The sequence below is a fragment of the Mesoplodon bidens genome, assembly GCF_964165515.1.
Source record: "Mesoplodon bidens genome assembly, chromosome: 2".
NCBI classification, from domain to species: Eukaryota; Metazoa; Chordata; class Mammalia; order Artiodactyla; family Ziphiidae; genus Mesoplodon; species Mesoplodon bidens.
Genome location: NC_138177.1, coordinates 486748 through 500329, shown reverse-complemented (window position 1 = coordinate 500329; position 13582 = coordinate 486748).

Sequence of the window (13582 nt, the reverse complement as noted above, 5' to 3'; positions counted from 1 at the left end):
CCGGGCTAGGGTTAGGGTTAGGGAACGGCAAGGCTTAGGGCACAGGTGAGAGTACGGAAACGTGGGAGAGGCAGGCTACGTGCTGCCGCACGGGTCAGTGCCAGCGTATGGGCCAGGAGCAGGGTACGGTGTAGGGTACGGTGTAGGGCTAGTGGTGGGTTTCTGTTCCGGGCTAGGGTTAGGGTTAGGGAACGGCAAGGCTTAGGGCACAGGTGAGGTTATGGAAACGTGGGAGGGTCAGGGTACGTGCTGACGCACGTGTCAGTGCCAGCATACGGGCCAGGAGTAGGCTACGACGTAGGGGAATGTGTAGGGCTGGTGGTGGGTTTCCGTTCCGGGCTAGGTTTAGGGTTAGGGAACGGCAAGGCTTAGGGAACAGGTGAGGGTACGGAAACGTGGGAGGTCAGCCTACGTACTGACGCACGGGTCACTACCAGCGTACGGGCCAGGATTAGGGTACGGAGTAGGGTAAGGTGTAGGGATGGTGGTGGGTTTCCGTTCCGGGCTAGGGTTAGGGTTAGTGAACGGCAAGTCTTAGGGCATAGGTGAGGGTACGGAAACGTGGGAGGGTCAGGCTACATGCTGACGCACGGGTCAGTGCCAGTGTACGGGCCAGGAGTAGGGTACGGCGTAGGGTAAGGTGTAGGGCTGGTGGTGGTTTTCCGTTCCGGGCTAGGGTTAGGGTTAGGGAACGGCAAGGCTTAGGGCACAGGTGAGAGTACGGAAACGTGGGAGAGGCAGGCTACGTGCTGCCGCACGGGTCAGTGCCAGCGTATGGGCCAGGAGCAGGGTACGGTGTAGGGTAAGGTGTAGGGCTAGTGGTGGGTTTCTGTTCCGGGCTAGGGTTAGGGTTAGGGAACGGCAAGGCTTAGGGCACAGGTGAGGTTATGGAAACGTGGGAGGGTCAGGGTACGTGCTGACGCACGTTTCAGTGCCATCATACGGGCCAGGAGTAGGCTACGGCGTAGGGTAAGGTGTAGGGCTGGTGGTGGGTTTCCGTTCCGGGCTAGGTTTAGGGTTAGGGAACGGCAAGGCTTAGGGAACAGGTGAGGGTACGGAAACGTGGGAGGGTCAGCCTACGTACTGACGCACGGGTCACTAGCAGCGTACGGGCCAGGATTAGGGTACGGAGTAGGGTAAGGTGTAGGGCTGGTGGTGGGTTTCCGTTCCGGGCTAGGGTTAGGGTTAGTGAACGGCAAGTCTTAGGGCATAGGTGAGGATACGGAAACGTGGGAGGTTCAGGCTACATGCTGACGCACGGGTCAGTGCCAGCGTACGGGCCAGAAGTAGGGTACGGCGTCGGGTAACGTTTAGGGCTGGTGGTGTGTTTCCGTTCCAGGCTAGGGTTAGTGATAGAGAACGACAAGCCTTAGGGCACAGGTGAGGGTACAGAAACGTGGGAGGGTCAGGCTATTTGCTGACGCATTGGTCAGTGCCAGCATACAGGCCAGGTGTAGGCAACGGCGTGGGGTAAGGAGTAGGGCTGGTAGTGGGTTTCCTTTTCGGGCTAGGGTTAGGTTTAGGGAATGGCAAGGCTTAGGGCACAGGTGAGGGTAGTGAAACGTGGGAGAGGCAGGCTACGTGGTGATGCACGGGTCAGTGCCAGCATACAGGCCAGGAGTAGGCAACGGCTTAGGTTAAGGGGTAGGGCTGGTGGTGGGTTTCCGTTCTGGGCTATGGTTAGGGTTAGGGTATGGCAAGGCTTAGGGCACAGGTGAGGGTAGGGAAAAATGGGACGGTCAGCCTACGTGATGACGAACATGTCAGTGCCAGCGTACGGGCCAGGAGTATTCTTCGACGTAGGGTAAGGTGTAGGGCTGGTGGTGGGTTTCCGTTCTGGGCTAGGGTTAGGGTTAGGGAACGGCAAGGCTTAGGGCACATGTGAGGGTACGGAAACTTTGGAGTGGCAGGCTACATGCTGACGCACGGGTCAGTGCCAGCGTACGGGCCAGGAGTAGGGTACGGCGTAGGGTAAGGTGTAGGGCTGGTGGTGGGTTTCCGTTCTGGGCTAGGGTTAGGGTTAGGGAACGGCAAGGCTTAGGGCACAGTTGAGGGTACGGAAACATGGGAGGTTCAGGATACATGCTGACGCACGGGTCAGTGCCAGCGTACGGGCCAGGAGTAGGGTACGGCGTTGGGTAACGTTTAGGGCTGGTGGTGAGTTTCCGATCCGGGCTAGGGTTAGGGTTAGGGAATGGCAAGGCTTAGGGCACAGGTGAGGGTACGGAAACGTGGGAGAGGGAAGCTACGTGCTGATGCACGGGTCAGTTCCAGTGTACGGGCCAGTTGTACGCAACGGCGTAGGGCAAGGTGTAGGGCTGGTGGTGGGTTTCTTTTCAAGGCTAGGATTAGGGTTAGGGAACGGCAAGGCTTAGGGCACAGGTGAGGGTACGGAAACGTGGGAGGGTCAGGCTACGTGACAACGCACGGGTCTGTGCCAGCGTACGGGCCAGGATTAGGCTATGGCTTAGTCTAAGGTGTACGGCTGGTGGTGGGTTTCCTTTCCGGGCTAGGGTTAGGGTTAGGGAACGGCAAGACTTAGGGAACAGTTGAGGGTACGGAAACGTGGGAGGGTCAGGGTATGTGGTGACGCAGGGGTCAGTGCCAGCGTACAGCCAGGTGTAGGCAATGGCGTAGGGTAAGGTGTAGGGCTGGTGGTGGGTTTCCTTTCCGGGCTAGGGTTAGGGTCAGGGAACGGCAAGGCTTAGCGAACAGGTGAGTGTACGGAAACATGGAAGGGTCAGGCTACGTGCTGACGCACGGCTCAGTGCCATCGTACGGGCCAGGAGTAGGGTACGGCACAGGGTAAGGTGTAGGGCTGGTGGTGGGTGTCCGTTCCGGGCTAGGGTTAGGGTTAGGGTACGGCAAGGCTTAGCGCACAGGTGAGGGTACGGAAACGTGGGAGGGTCAGGCTATGTGCTGACGCACGGGTCAGTGCCAGCGTACGGGCCAGGAGTATGGTAAGGCGTAGTGTAAGGTGTACGGCTGGTGCTGGGTTTCCGTTCCGGGCTAGGGTCAGGGTTAGGGAACGGCATGGCTTAGGGCACAAGTGAGGGTACAGAAACGTGGGAGGGTCAGGCTAAATGCTGACGCACGAGTCAGTGCCAGCGTACGGGCCAGGAGTAGGGTACGGCTTAGGGTAAGGTGTAGGGCTGGTGGTGGGTTTCCGTTCCGGGCTAGGGTTAGGGTTAGGGAACGGCAAGGCTTAGGGCACAGGTGAGAGTACGGGAACGTGGGAGGGTCAGGCTACATGCTGAGGCATGGGTCAGTGCCATCGTCTGGGCCAGGAGTAAGGTACGGCGTAGGGTAAGGTGTAGGGCTGGTGGTGGGTTTCCCTTCCTGGTTAGTGTTAGGGTTAGGGAACGGCAAGGCTTAGGGCACATGTGAGGGTACGGAAACGTGGGAGAGGCAGGCTACGTACTGACGCACGGGTCAGTGCCGCGTACTGGCCAGGAGTAGGGTACGGCGTAGGGTAAGGTGTAGGGCTGGTGGTGGGTTTCCGTTCCAGGCTAGGATTAGGGTTAGGGAACGAAGACTTTGGGCACAGGTGACGTTACGGAAACGTGGGAGGGTCATGCTACGTGCTGACGCATGGGTCCGTGCCAGCGTACGGGCCAGGTGCAGGCTACGGCGTAGGGTAAGGCGTATGCCCGGTGGTTGGTTTCCGTTCCGGGCTAGGGTTAGGGTTAGGGAACGGCAAGGCTTAGGGAACAGGTGAGGGTACGGAAACGTGGGAGGGTCAGCCTACGTACTGACGCACGGGTCACTGCCAGCGTACGGGCCCGGATTAGGGTACGGAGTAGGGTAAGGTGTAGGGCTGGTGGTGTGTTTCCGTTCCGGGCTAGGGTTAGTGTTAGAGAACGACAAGCCTTAGGGCACAGGTGAGGGTACGGAAACGTGGGAGGGTCAGGCTATTTGCTGACGCATTGGTCAGTGCCAGCATACAGGCCAGGAGTAGGCAACGGCGTGGGGTAAGGAGTAGGGCTGGTAGTGGGTTTCCTTTTCGGGCTAGGGTTAGGGTTAGGTAATGGCAAGGCTTAGGGCACAGGTGAGGGTAGTGAAACGTGGGAGAGGCAGGCTACGTGGTGACGCACGGGTCAGTGCCAGCATACAGGCCAGGAGTAGGCAACGGCTTAGGTTAAGGGGTAGGGCTGGTGGTGGGTTTCCGTTCTGGGCTATGGTTAGGGTTAGGGTATGGCAAGGCTTAGGGCACAGGTGAGGGTAGGGAAAAATGGGACGGTCAGCCTACGTGATGACGAACATGTCAGTGCCAGCGTACGGGCCAGGATTAATCTTCGACGTAGGGTAAGGTGTAGGGCTGGTGGTGGGTTTCCGTTCTGGGCTAGGGTTAGGGTTAGGGAACGGCAAGGCTTAGGGCACATGTGAGGGTACGGAAACTTTGGAGTGGCAGGCTACATGCTGACGCATGGGTCAGTGCCAGCGTACGGGCCAGGAGTAGGGTACGGCGTAGGGTAAGGTGTAGGGCTGGTGGTGGGTTTCCGTTCTGGGCTAGGGTTAGGGTTAGGGAATGGCAAGGCTTAGGGCACAGTTGAGGGTACGGAAACATGGGAGGTTCAGGATACATGCTGACGCACGGGTCAGTGCCGGCGTACGGGCCAGGAGTAGGGTACGGCGTTGGGTAACGTTTAGGGCTGGTGGTGAGTTTCCGATCCGGGCTAGGGTTAGGGTTAGGGAATGGCAAGGCTTAGGGCACAGGTGAGGGTACGGAAACGTGGGAGAGGGAAGCTACGTGCTGATGCATGGGTCAGTTCCAGTGTACGGGCCAGTTGTACGCAACGGCGTAGGGCGAGGTGTAGGGCTGGTGGTGGGTTTCTTTTCAAGGCTAGGATTAGGGTTAGGGAACGGCAAGGCTTAGGGCACAGGTGAGGGTACGGAAACGTGGGAGGGTCAGGCTACGTGACAACGCACGGGTCTGTGCCAGCGTACGGGCCAGGATTAGGCTACGGCTTAGTCTAAGGTGTACGGCTGGTTGTGGGTTTCCTTTCAGGGCTAGGGTTAGGGTTAGGGAACGGCAAGGCTTACGGCACAGGTGAGGGTACGGAAACGTGGGCGGGTCAGGCTACATGCTGACGCACGGGTCAGTGCCAGCGTACGGGCCATGAGTAGGGTACGGCGTAGGGTAAGGTGTAGGGCTGGTGGTGGTTTTCCGTTCCGGGCTAGGGTTAGGGTTAGGGAACGGCAAGTCTTAGGGCACAGGTGAGAGTACGGAAACGTGGGAGAGGCTGGCTATGTGCTGCCGCACGGGTCAGTGCCAGCGTATGGGCCAGGAGCAGGGTACGGTGTAGGGTAAGGTGGAGCGCTGGTGGTGGGTTTCCGTTCCGGTCTAGGGTTAGGTTTAGGTAACGGCAAGGCTTAGGGCATAGTTGAGGGTACGGAAACGTGGGAGGGTCAGGCTACAGGCTGACGCACGGGTCAGTGCCAGCGTACCGGCCAGGAGAAGGGTACAGCGTAGGTTAAGGTGTAGGGATGCTGGTGAGTTTCCGTTCCGGGCTAGGGTTAGGGTTAGGGAATGGCAAGGCTTAGGGCACCGGTGAGGGTACGGAAACGTTGGAGAGACAGGCTACGTGCTGCCGCACGGGTCAGTGCCAGCGTATGGGCCAGGAGCAGGGTACGGTGTAGGGTAAGGTGTAGGGCTAGTGGTGGGTTCCTGTTCCGGGCTAGGGTTAGGGTTAGGGAACGGCAAGGCTTAGGGCACAGGTGAGGTTATGGAAACGTGGGAGGGTCAGGGTACGTGGTGACGCACGTGTCAGTGCCAGCATACGGGCCAGGAGTAGGCTACGGCGTAGGGGAAAGTGTAGGGCTGGTGGTGGGTTTCCGTTCCGGGCTAGGGTTAGGGTTACGGAACGGCAAGGCTTAGGGCACAGGTGATGGAACGGCAACGTGCGATAGGCAGGCTACGTGCTGACGCACGGGTCAGTGCCAGCGTACGGGCCAGGAGTAGGCTACGGCATAGGGTAAGGTGTAGGGCTGGTGGTGGGTTTCTGTCCCGGGCTGCGGTTAGGGTTAGGGAACGGCAAGGCTTATGGCACAGGTGAGCGTTCGGAAACGTGGGAGGGGCAGGCTACGTGCTGATACACGGGTCAGTGCCTGCGTACGGGCCAGGAGTAGGGTACAGCGTAGGGTATGGTGCAGAGCTGTTGGTGTGTTTCCGTTCCGGGCTAGGGCTAGGTGTAGGGAACGGCAAGGCTTAGGATACATTGGAGGGTATGGATACGTGGGAGTGTAATGCTACGTGCTGACGCATGGGTCAGTGCCAGCGTACGGGCCAGGTGTAGGCTACGGCGTAGGATAAGGTATAGGGTCGGTTGTGGGTTTCCGCTCCGGGGTAGGGTTAGGGTTAGGAAACGGAAAGGCTTAGGGCACAGGTGAGGGTACGGAAACGTGGGATGGTCACGCTACGTGACAACGCACGGGTCAGTGCCAGCGTACGGGCCAGGATTAGGCTACGGCTTAGGGTAAGGTGTAGGGCTGGTTGTGGCTTTCTGTTCCGGGCTAGGGTTAGGGTTAGGGAACGGCAAGGCTTAGGGCACAGGTGATGGTACGGAAACGTGGGAGGGTCAGGATACATGCTTACGCACGGGCCAGTGCCAGCGTAAGGGCCAGGAGTAGGCTACGGCGTCGGGTAAGGTGTAGGGCTGGTGGTGGGTTTCCGTTCCGGGCTAGGGTTAGGGTTAGGGTACGGCAAGGCTTAGCGCACAGGTGAGGGTACGGAAACGTGGGAGGGTCAGGCTATGTGCTGACGCACGGGTCAGTGCCAGCGTACGGGCCAGGAATAGGTTACGGCATAGGGTAAGGTGTAGGGCTGTTGGTGGGTTTCCGTTCCGGACTAGGGTTAGGGTTAGGGAACGGCAAGGCTTAGGGAACAGTTGAGGGTACGGAAACGTGGGAGGGTCAGGGTATGTGGTGACGCAGGGGTCAGTGCCAGCGTACAGGCCAGGTGTAGGCAATGGCGTAGGGTAAGGTGTAGGGCTGGTGGTGGGTTTCCTTTCCGGGCTAGGGTTAGGGTCAGGGAACGGCAAGGCTTAGCGAACAGGTGAGTGTACGGAAACATGGAAGGGTCAGGCTACGTGCTGACGCACGGCTCAGTGCCATCGTACGGGCCAGGAGTATGGTAAGGCGTAGTGTAAGGTGTACGGCTGGTGCTGGGTTTCCGTTCCGGGCTAGGGTCAGGGTTAGGGAACGGCATGGCTTAGGGCAACAAGTGAGGGTACAGAAACGTGGGAGAGGGAAGCTACGTGCTGATGCACGGGTCAGTTCCAGTGTACGGGCCAGTTGTACGCAACGGCGTAGGGCGAGGTGTAGGGCTGGTGGTGGGTTTCTTTTCAAGGCTAGGATTAGGGTTAGGGAACGGCAAGGCTTAGGGCACAGGTGAGGGTACGGAAACGTGGGAGGGTCAGGCTACGTGACAACGCACGGGTCTGTGCCAGCGTACGGGCCAGGTTTAGGCTACGGCTTAGTCTAAGGTGTACGGCTGGTTTTGGGTTTCCTTTCAGGGCTAGGGTTAGGGTTAGGGAACGGCAAGGCTTACGGCACAGGTGAGGGTACGGAAACGTGGGCGGGTCAGGCTACATGCTGACGCACAGGTCAGTGCCAGCGTACGGCCAGGAGTAGGGTACGGCGTTGGGTAAGGTGTAGGGCTGGTGCTGGGTTTCTATTCCGGGCTAGCGTTAGGGTTAGGGAACGGAAAGGAATAGGGCACAGGTGAGGGTACGGAAACCTGGGAAGGTCAGGCTACGTGCCAACGCACGGATCCGTGCCAGCGTACGGGCCAGGAGTAGGGTACGGCGTAGTGTAAGGTGTAGGGCTGGTGGTCGTTTTCCATTCGGGGCTAGGGTTAGGGTTATGGAATGGCAAGGACACAGGTGAGGATATGGAAACGTCGTAGGGTCAGGCTATGTGCTGACGCACGGTTTAGTGCCAGCGTACAGGCCAGGAATAGGCAACGGCGTAGGGTAAGGTTTAGGGCTTGTGGTGGGTTTCCTTTGTGGGCTAGGGTTAGAGTTAGGGAACGGCAAGGCTTAGGGAACAGGTGAGGGTACGGAAACGTGGGAGGGTCAGGCTACTTGCTGAGGCATGGGTCAGTGCCAGCGTCCGGGCCAGGAGTAAGGTACAGCGTAGGGTAAGGTGTAGGGCTGGTGGTGGGTTTCTGTTCGGGGCTAGTGTTAGGGTTAGGGAACGGCAAGGCTTAGGGTACAGGTGAGGGTACGGAAACGTGGGAGAGGCAGGCTACGTGCTGACGTATGGTTCCGTGCCAGCGTACGGTTCAGGAGTAGGCTACGGCATAGGGTAAGGTGTAGGGGTGGTGGTGGGTTTCCGTTCCGGGCTAGGGTTAGGGTTAGGGAATGACATGGCTTAGGGCACAGTTGTGGGTACGGAAACGTGGGAGGGGCAGGCTACGTGCTGACGCACGGGTCAGTGCCAGCGTACGGGCCAAGTGTAGGGTACGGCGTAGGGTAAGGTGTAGGGCTGGTGGTGAGTTTCCGTTTCAGGCTAGGGTTAGGGTTAGGGAACGGCAAGGCTTAGGGCAGAGGTGAGGCTACGGAAACGTGGGAGAGGCGGGCTACGTGTTTACACACGGGTTACTGCCAGTGTACGGGCCAGGAGTAGGGTACGGCGTAGGGTAAGGTGTAGGGTTGGTGGTGGGTTTCCATTCCGGGCTAGGGTTAGGGTTAGCGAACGGCAAGGCTTAGGGCACAGGTGAGGTTACGGAATCGTGGGAGAGGCAGGCTACGTGCTGACGCACGGGTCAGTGCCAGCGTACATGCCAGGAGTAGGGTACTACGAAAGGTAAGGTGTAGGACTGGTGGTGGGTTTCCGTTCCGGGCTAGGGTTAGGTTTAGGTAACGGTAAGGCTTAGGGCATAGTTGAGGGTACGGAAACGTGGGAGAGGCAGGCTACGTGCTGACGCACGGCTTAGTGCCAGCGTACGGGCGAGGAGTAGGCTACAGCATAGGGTAAGGTGTAGGGCTGGTGGTGGGTTCCCGTTCCGGGCTAGAGTTAGGGTTAGGGAACGGCAAGGCTTAGGGCACAGGCGAGGGTACGGAAACGTGGCAGAGGCAGGCTACGTGCTGACACACGGGTCAGTGGTAGCGTACGTGCCAGCAGTACGGTATGGCGTAGGGTATGGTGTAGGGCTGGTAGTGGGTTTCCATTCCGGGCTAGGGTTAGGGGTAGGGAACGGCAAGGCTTAGCGAACAGGTGAGTGCACGGAAACATGGAAGGGTCAGGCTACGTGCTGACGCACGGCTCAGTGCCATCGTACGGGCCAGGAGTAGGGTACGGCACAGGGTAAGGTGTAGGGCTGGTGGTGGGTTTCCGTTCCGGGCTAGGGTTAGGGTTAGGGAATGGCAAGGCTTAGCGAACAGGTGAGTGTACGGAAACATGGAAGGGTCAGGCTACGTGCTGACGCACGGCTCAGTGCCATCGTACGGGCCAGGAGTAGGGTACGGCACAGGGTAAGGTGTAGGGCTGGTGGTGGGTTTCCGTTCCGGGCTAGGGTTAGGGTTAGGGAACGGCAAGGCTTAGGGAACAGGTGAGGGTACGGAAACGTGGGAGGGTCAGCCTACGTACTGACGCACGGGTTACTGCCAGCGTACGGGCCAGGATTAGGGTACAGAGTAGGGTAAGGTGTAGGGCTGGTGGTGGGTTTCCGTTCCGGGCTAGGGTTAGGGTTAGTGAACGGCAAGTCTTAGGGCATAGGTGAGGGTACGGAAACGTGGGAGGGTCAGGCTACATGCTGACGCACGGGTCAGTGCCAGCGTACGGGCCAGAAGTAGGGTACGGCGTCGGGTAACGTTTAGGGCTGGTGGTGTGTTTCCGTTCTGGGCTAGGGTTAGTGTTAGAGAACGACAAGCCTTAGGGCACAGGTGAGGGTACAGAAACGTGGGAGGGTCAGGCTATTTGCTGACGCATTGGTCAGTGCCAGCATACAGGCCAGGAGTAGGCAACGGCGTGGGGTAAGGAGTAGGGCTGGTAGTGGGTTTCCTTTTCGGTCTAGGGTTAGGTTTAGGGAATGGCAAGGCTTAGGGCACAGGTGAGGGTAGTGAAACGTGGGAGAGGCAGGCTACGTGGTGACGCACGGGTCAGTGCCAGCATACAGGCCAGGAGTAGGCAACGGCTTAGGTTAAGGGGTAGGGCTGGTGGTGGGTTTCCGTTCTGGGCTATGGTTAGGGTTAGGGTATGGCAAGGCTTAGGGCACAGGTGAGGGTAGGGAAAAATGGGACGGTCAGCCTACGTGATGACGAACATGTCAGTGCCAGCGTACGGGCCAGGAGTATTCTTCGACGTAGGGTAAGGTGTAGGGCTGGTGGTGGGTTTCCGTTCTGGGTTAGGGTTAGTGTTAGGGTACGGCAAGGCTTAGGGCACATGTGAGGGTACAGAAACTTTGGAGTGGCAGGCTACGTGCTGACGCACGGGTCAGTGCCAGCGTACGGGCCAAGAATAGGGTACGGCGTAGGGTAAGGTGTAGGCCTGGTGGTGGGTTTCCGCTCCGGGCTAGGGTTAGGGTTAGGGAACGTCAAGGCTTAGGGAACAGTTGAGGGTACGGAAACGTGGGAAGTTCAGGCTACGTGCTGACGCACGGGTCAGTGCCAGCATACGGGCCAGGAGTAGGCTACGGCGTAGGGTAAGGTGTAGGTTGGTGGTGGGTTTCCGTTCCGGGCTAGGGTTAGGATTAGGGAACAGTAAGGCTTAGGGAACAGGTGAGGGTACGGAAACGTGGGAGGGTCAGGCTACGTTCTGACGCACAGTTCAGTGCCAGCGTATGGGCTAGGAGTAGGCTACGGCGTAGGGTAAGGTATAGGGCTGTTGGTGGGTTTCTGTTCCCGGGTACGGTTATGCTTAGGGAACGGCAAGGCTTAGGGCACAGGTGAGGGTACAGAAACGTGGGAGGGTCAGCCTACGTGATGACGAACAAGTTAGTGCCAGCGTACGGGCCAGGAGTAGGCTTCAACGTAGGGTAAGGTGTAGGGCTGGTGGTGGGTTTCCGTTCTGGGCTAGGGTTAGGGTTAGGGAACGGCAAGGCTTAGGGCACATGTGAGGGTACGGAAAATTTGGAGTGGCAGGCTACATGCTGACGCACGGGTCAGTGCCAGCGTACGGGCCAGGAGTAGGGTACGGCGTAGGGTAAGGTGTAGGGCTCGTGGTGGGTTTCCGTTCTGGGCTAGGGTTAGGGTTAGGGAACGGCAAGGCTTAGGGCACAGTTGAGGGTACGGAAACATGGGAGGTTCAGGATACATGCTGACGCACGGGTCAGTGCCAGCGTACGGGCCAGGAGTAGGGTACGGCATTGGGTAACGTTTAGGGCTGGTGGTGAGTTTCCGATCCGGGCTAGGGTTAGGGTTAGGGAATGGCAAGGCTTAGGGCACAGGTGAGGGTACGGAAACGTGGGAGAGGGAAGCTACGTGCTGATTCACGGGTCAGTTCCAGTGTACGGGCCAGTTGTACGCAACGGCGTAGGGCAAGGTGTAGGGCTCGTGGTGGGTTTCTTTTCAAGGCTAGGATTAGGGTTAGGGAACGGCAAGGCTTAGGGCACAGGTGAGGGTACGGAAACGTGGGAGGGTCAGGCTATGTGACAACGCACGTGTCTGTGCCAGCGTACGGGCCAGGATTAGGCTACGGCTTAGTCTAAGGTGTACGGCTGGTTGTGGGTTTCCTTTCCGGGCTAGGGTTAGGGTTAGGGAACGGCAAGGCTTAGGGCACAGGTGAGGGTACGGAAACGTGGGCGGGTCAGGCTACATGCTGACGCACGGGTCAGTTGCAGTGTACGGGCCAGGAGTAGGGTACGGCGTAGGGTAAGGTGTAGGGCTGGTGGTGGTTTTCCGTTCCGGGCTAGGGTTAGGGTTAGGGAACGGCAAGGCTTAGGGCACAGGTGAGAGTTCGGAAACGTGGGAGAGGCAGGCTACGTGCTGCCGCACGGGTTAGTGCCAGCGTATGGGCCAGGAGCAGGGTACGGTGTAGGGTAAGGTGTAGGGCTAGTGGTGGGTTTCTGTTCCGGGCTAGGGTTAGGGTTAGGGAACGGCAAGGCTTAGGGCACAGGTGAGGTTATGGAAACGTGGGAGGGTCAGGGTACGTGCTGACGCACGTGTCAGTGCCAGCATACGGGCCAGGAGTAGGCTACGACGTAGGGGAATGTGTAGGGCTGGTGGTGGGTTTCCGTTCCGGGCTAAGTTTAGGGTTAGGGAACGGCAAGGCTTAGGGAACAGGTGAGGGTACGGTAACGTGGGAGGTCAGCCTACGTACTGACGCACGGGTCACTACCAGCGTACGGGCCAGGATTAGGGTACGGAGTAGGGTAAGGTGTAGGGGTGGTGGTGGGTTTCCGTTCCGGGCTAGGGTTAGGGTTAGTGAACGGCAAGTCTTAGGGCATAGGTGAGGGTACGGAAACGTGGGAGGGTCAGGCTACATGCTGACGCACGGGTCAGTGCCAGTGTACGGGCCAGGAGTAGGGTACGGCGTAGGGTAAGGTGTAGGGCTGGTGGTGGTTTTCCGTTCCGGCCTAGGGTTAGGGTTAGGGAACGGCAAGGCTTAGGGCACAGGTGAGATTACGGAAACGTGGGAGAGGCAGGCTACGTGCTGCCGCACGGGTCAGTGCCAGCGTATGGGCCAGGAGCAGGGTACGGTGTAGGGTAAGGTGTAGGGCTAGTAGTGGGTTTCTGTTCCGGGCTAGGGTTAGGGTTAGGGAACGGCAAGGCTTAGGGCACAGGTGAGGTTATGGAAACGTGGGAGGGTCAGGGTACGTGCTGACGCACGTGTCAGTCCCATCATACGGGCCAGGAGTAGGCTACGGCGTAGGGTAAGGTGTAGGGCTGGTGGTGGGTTTCCGTTCCGGGCTAGGTTTAGGGTTAGGGAACGGCAAGGCTTAGGGAACAGGTGAGGGTACGGAAACGTGGGAGGGTCAGCCTACGTACTGACGCACGGGTCACTAGCAGCGTACGGGCCAGGATTAGGGTACGGAGTAGGGTAAGGTGTAGGGCTGGTGGTGGGTTTCCGTTCCGGGCTAGTGTTAGGGTTAGTGAACGGCAAGTCTTAGGGCATAGGTGAGGGTACGGAAACGTGGGAGGTTCAGGCTACATGCTGATGCACGGGTCAGTGCCAGCGTACGGGCCAGAAGTAGGGTACGGCGTCGGGTAACGTTTAGGGCTGGTGGTGTGTTTCCGTTCCGGGCTAGGGTTAGTGTTAGAGAATGACAAGCCTTAGGGCACAGGTGAGGGTACAGAAACGTGGGAGGGTCAGGCTATTTGCTGACGCATTGGTCAGTGCCAGCATACAGGCCAGGAGTAGGCAACGGCGTGGGGTAAGGAGTAGGGCTGGTAGTGGGTTTCCTTTTCGGGCTAGGGTTAGGTTTAGGGAATGGCAAGGCTTAGGGCACAGGTGAGCGTAGTGAAACGTGGGAGAGGCAGGCTACGTGGTGATGCACGGGTCAGTGCCAGCATACAGGCCAGGAGTAGGCAACGGCTTAGGTTAAGGGGTAGGGCTGGTGGTGGGTTTCCGTTCTGGGCTATGGTTAGGGTTAGGGTATGGCAAGGCTTAGGGCACAGGTGAGGGTAGGGAAAAATGGGAC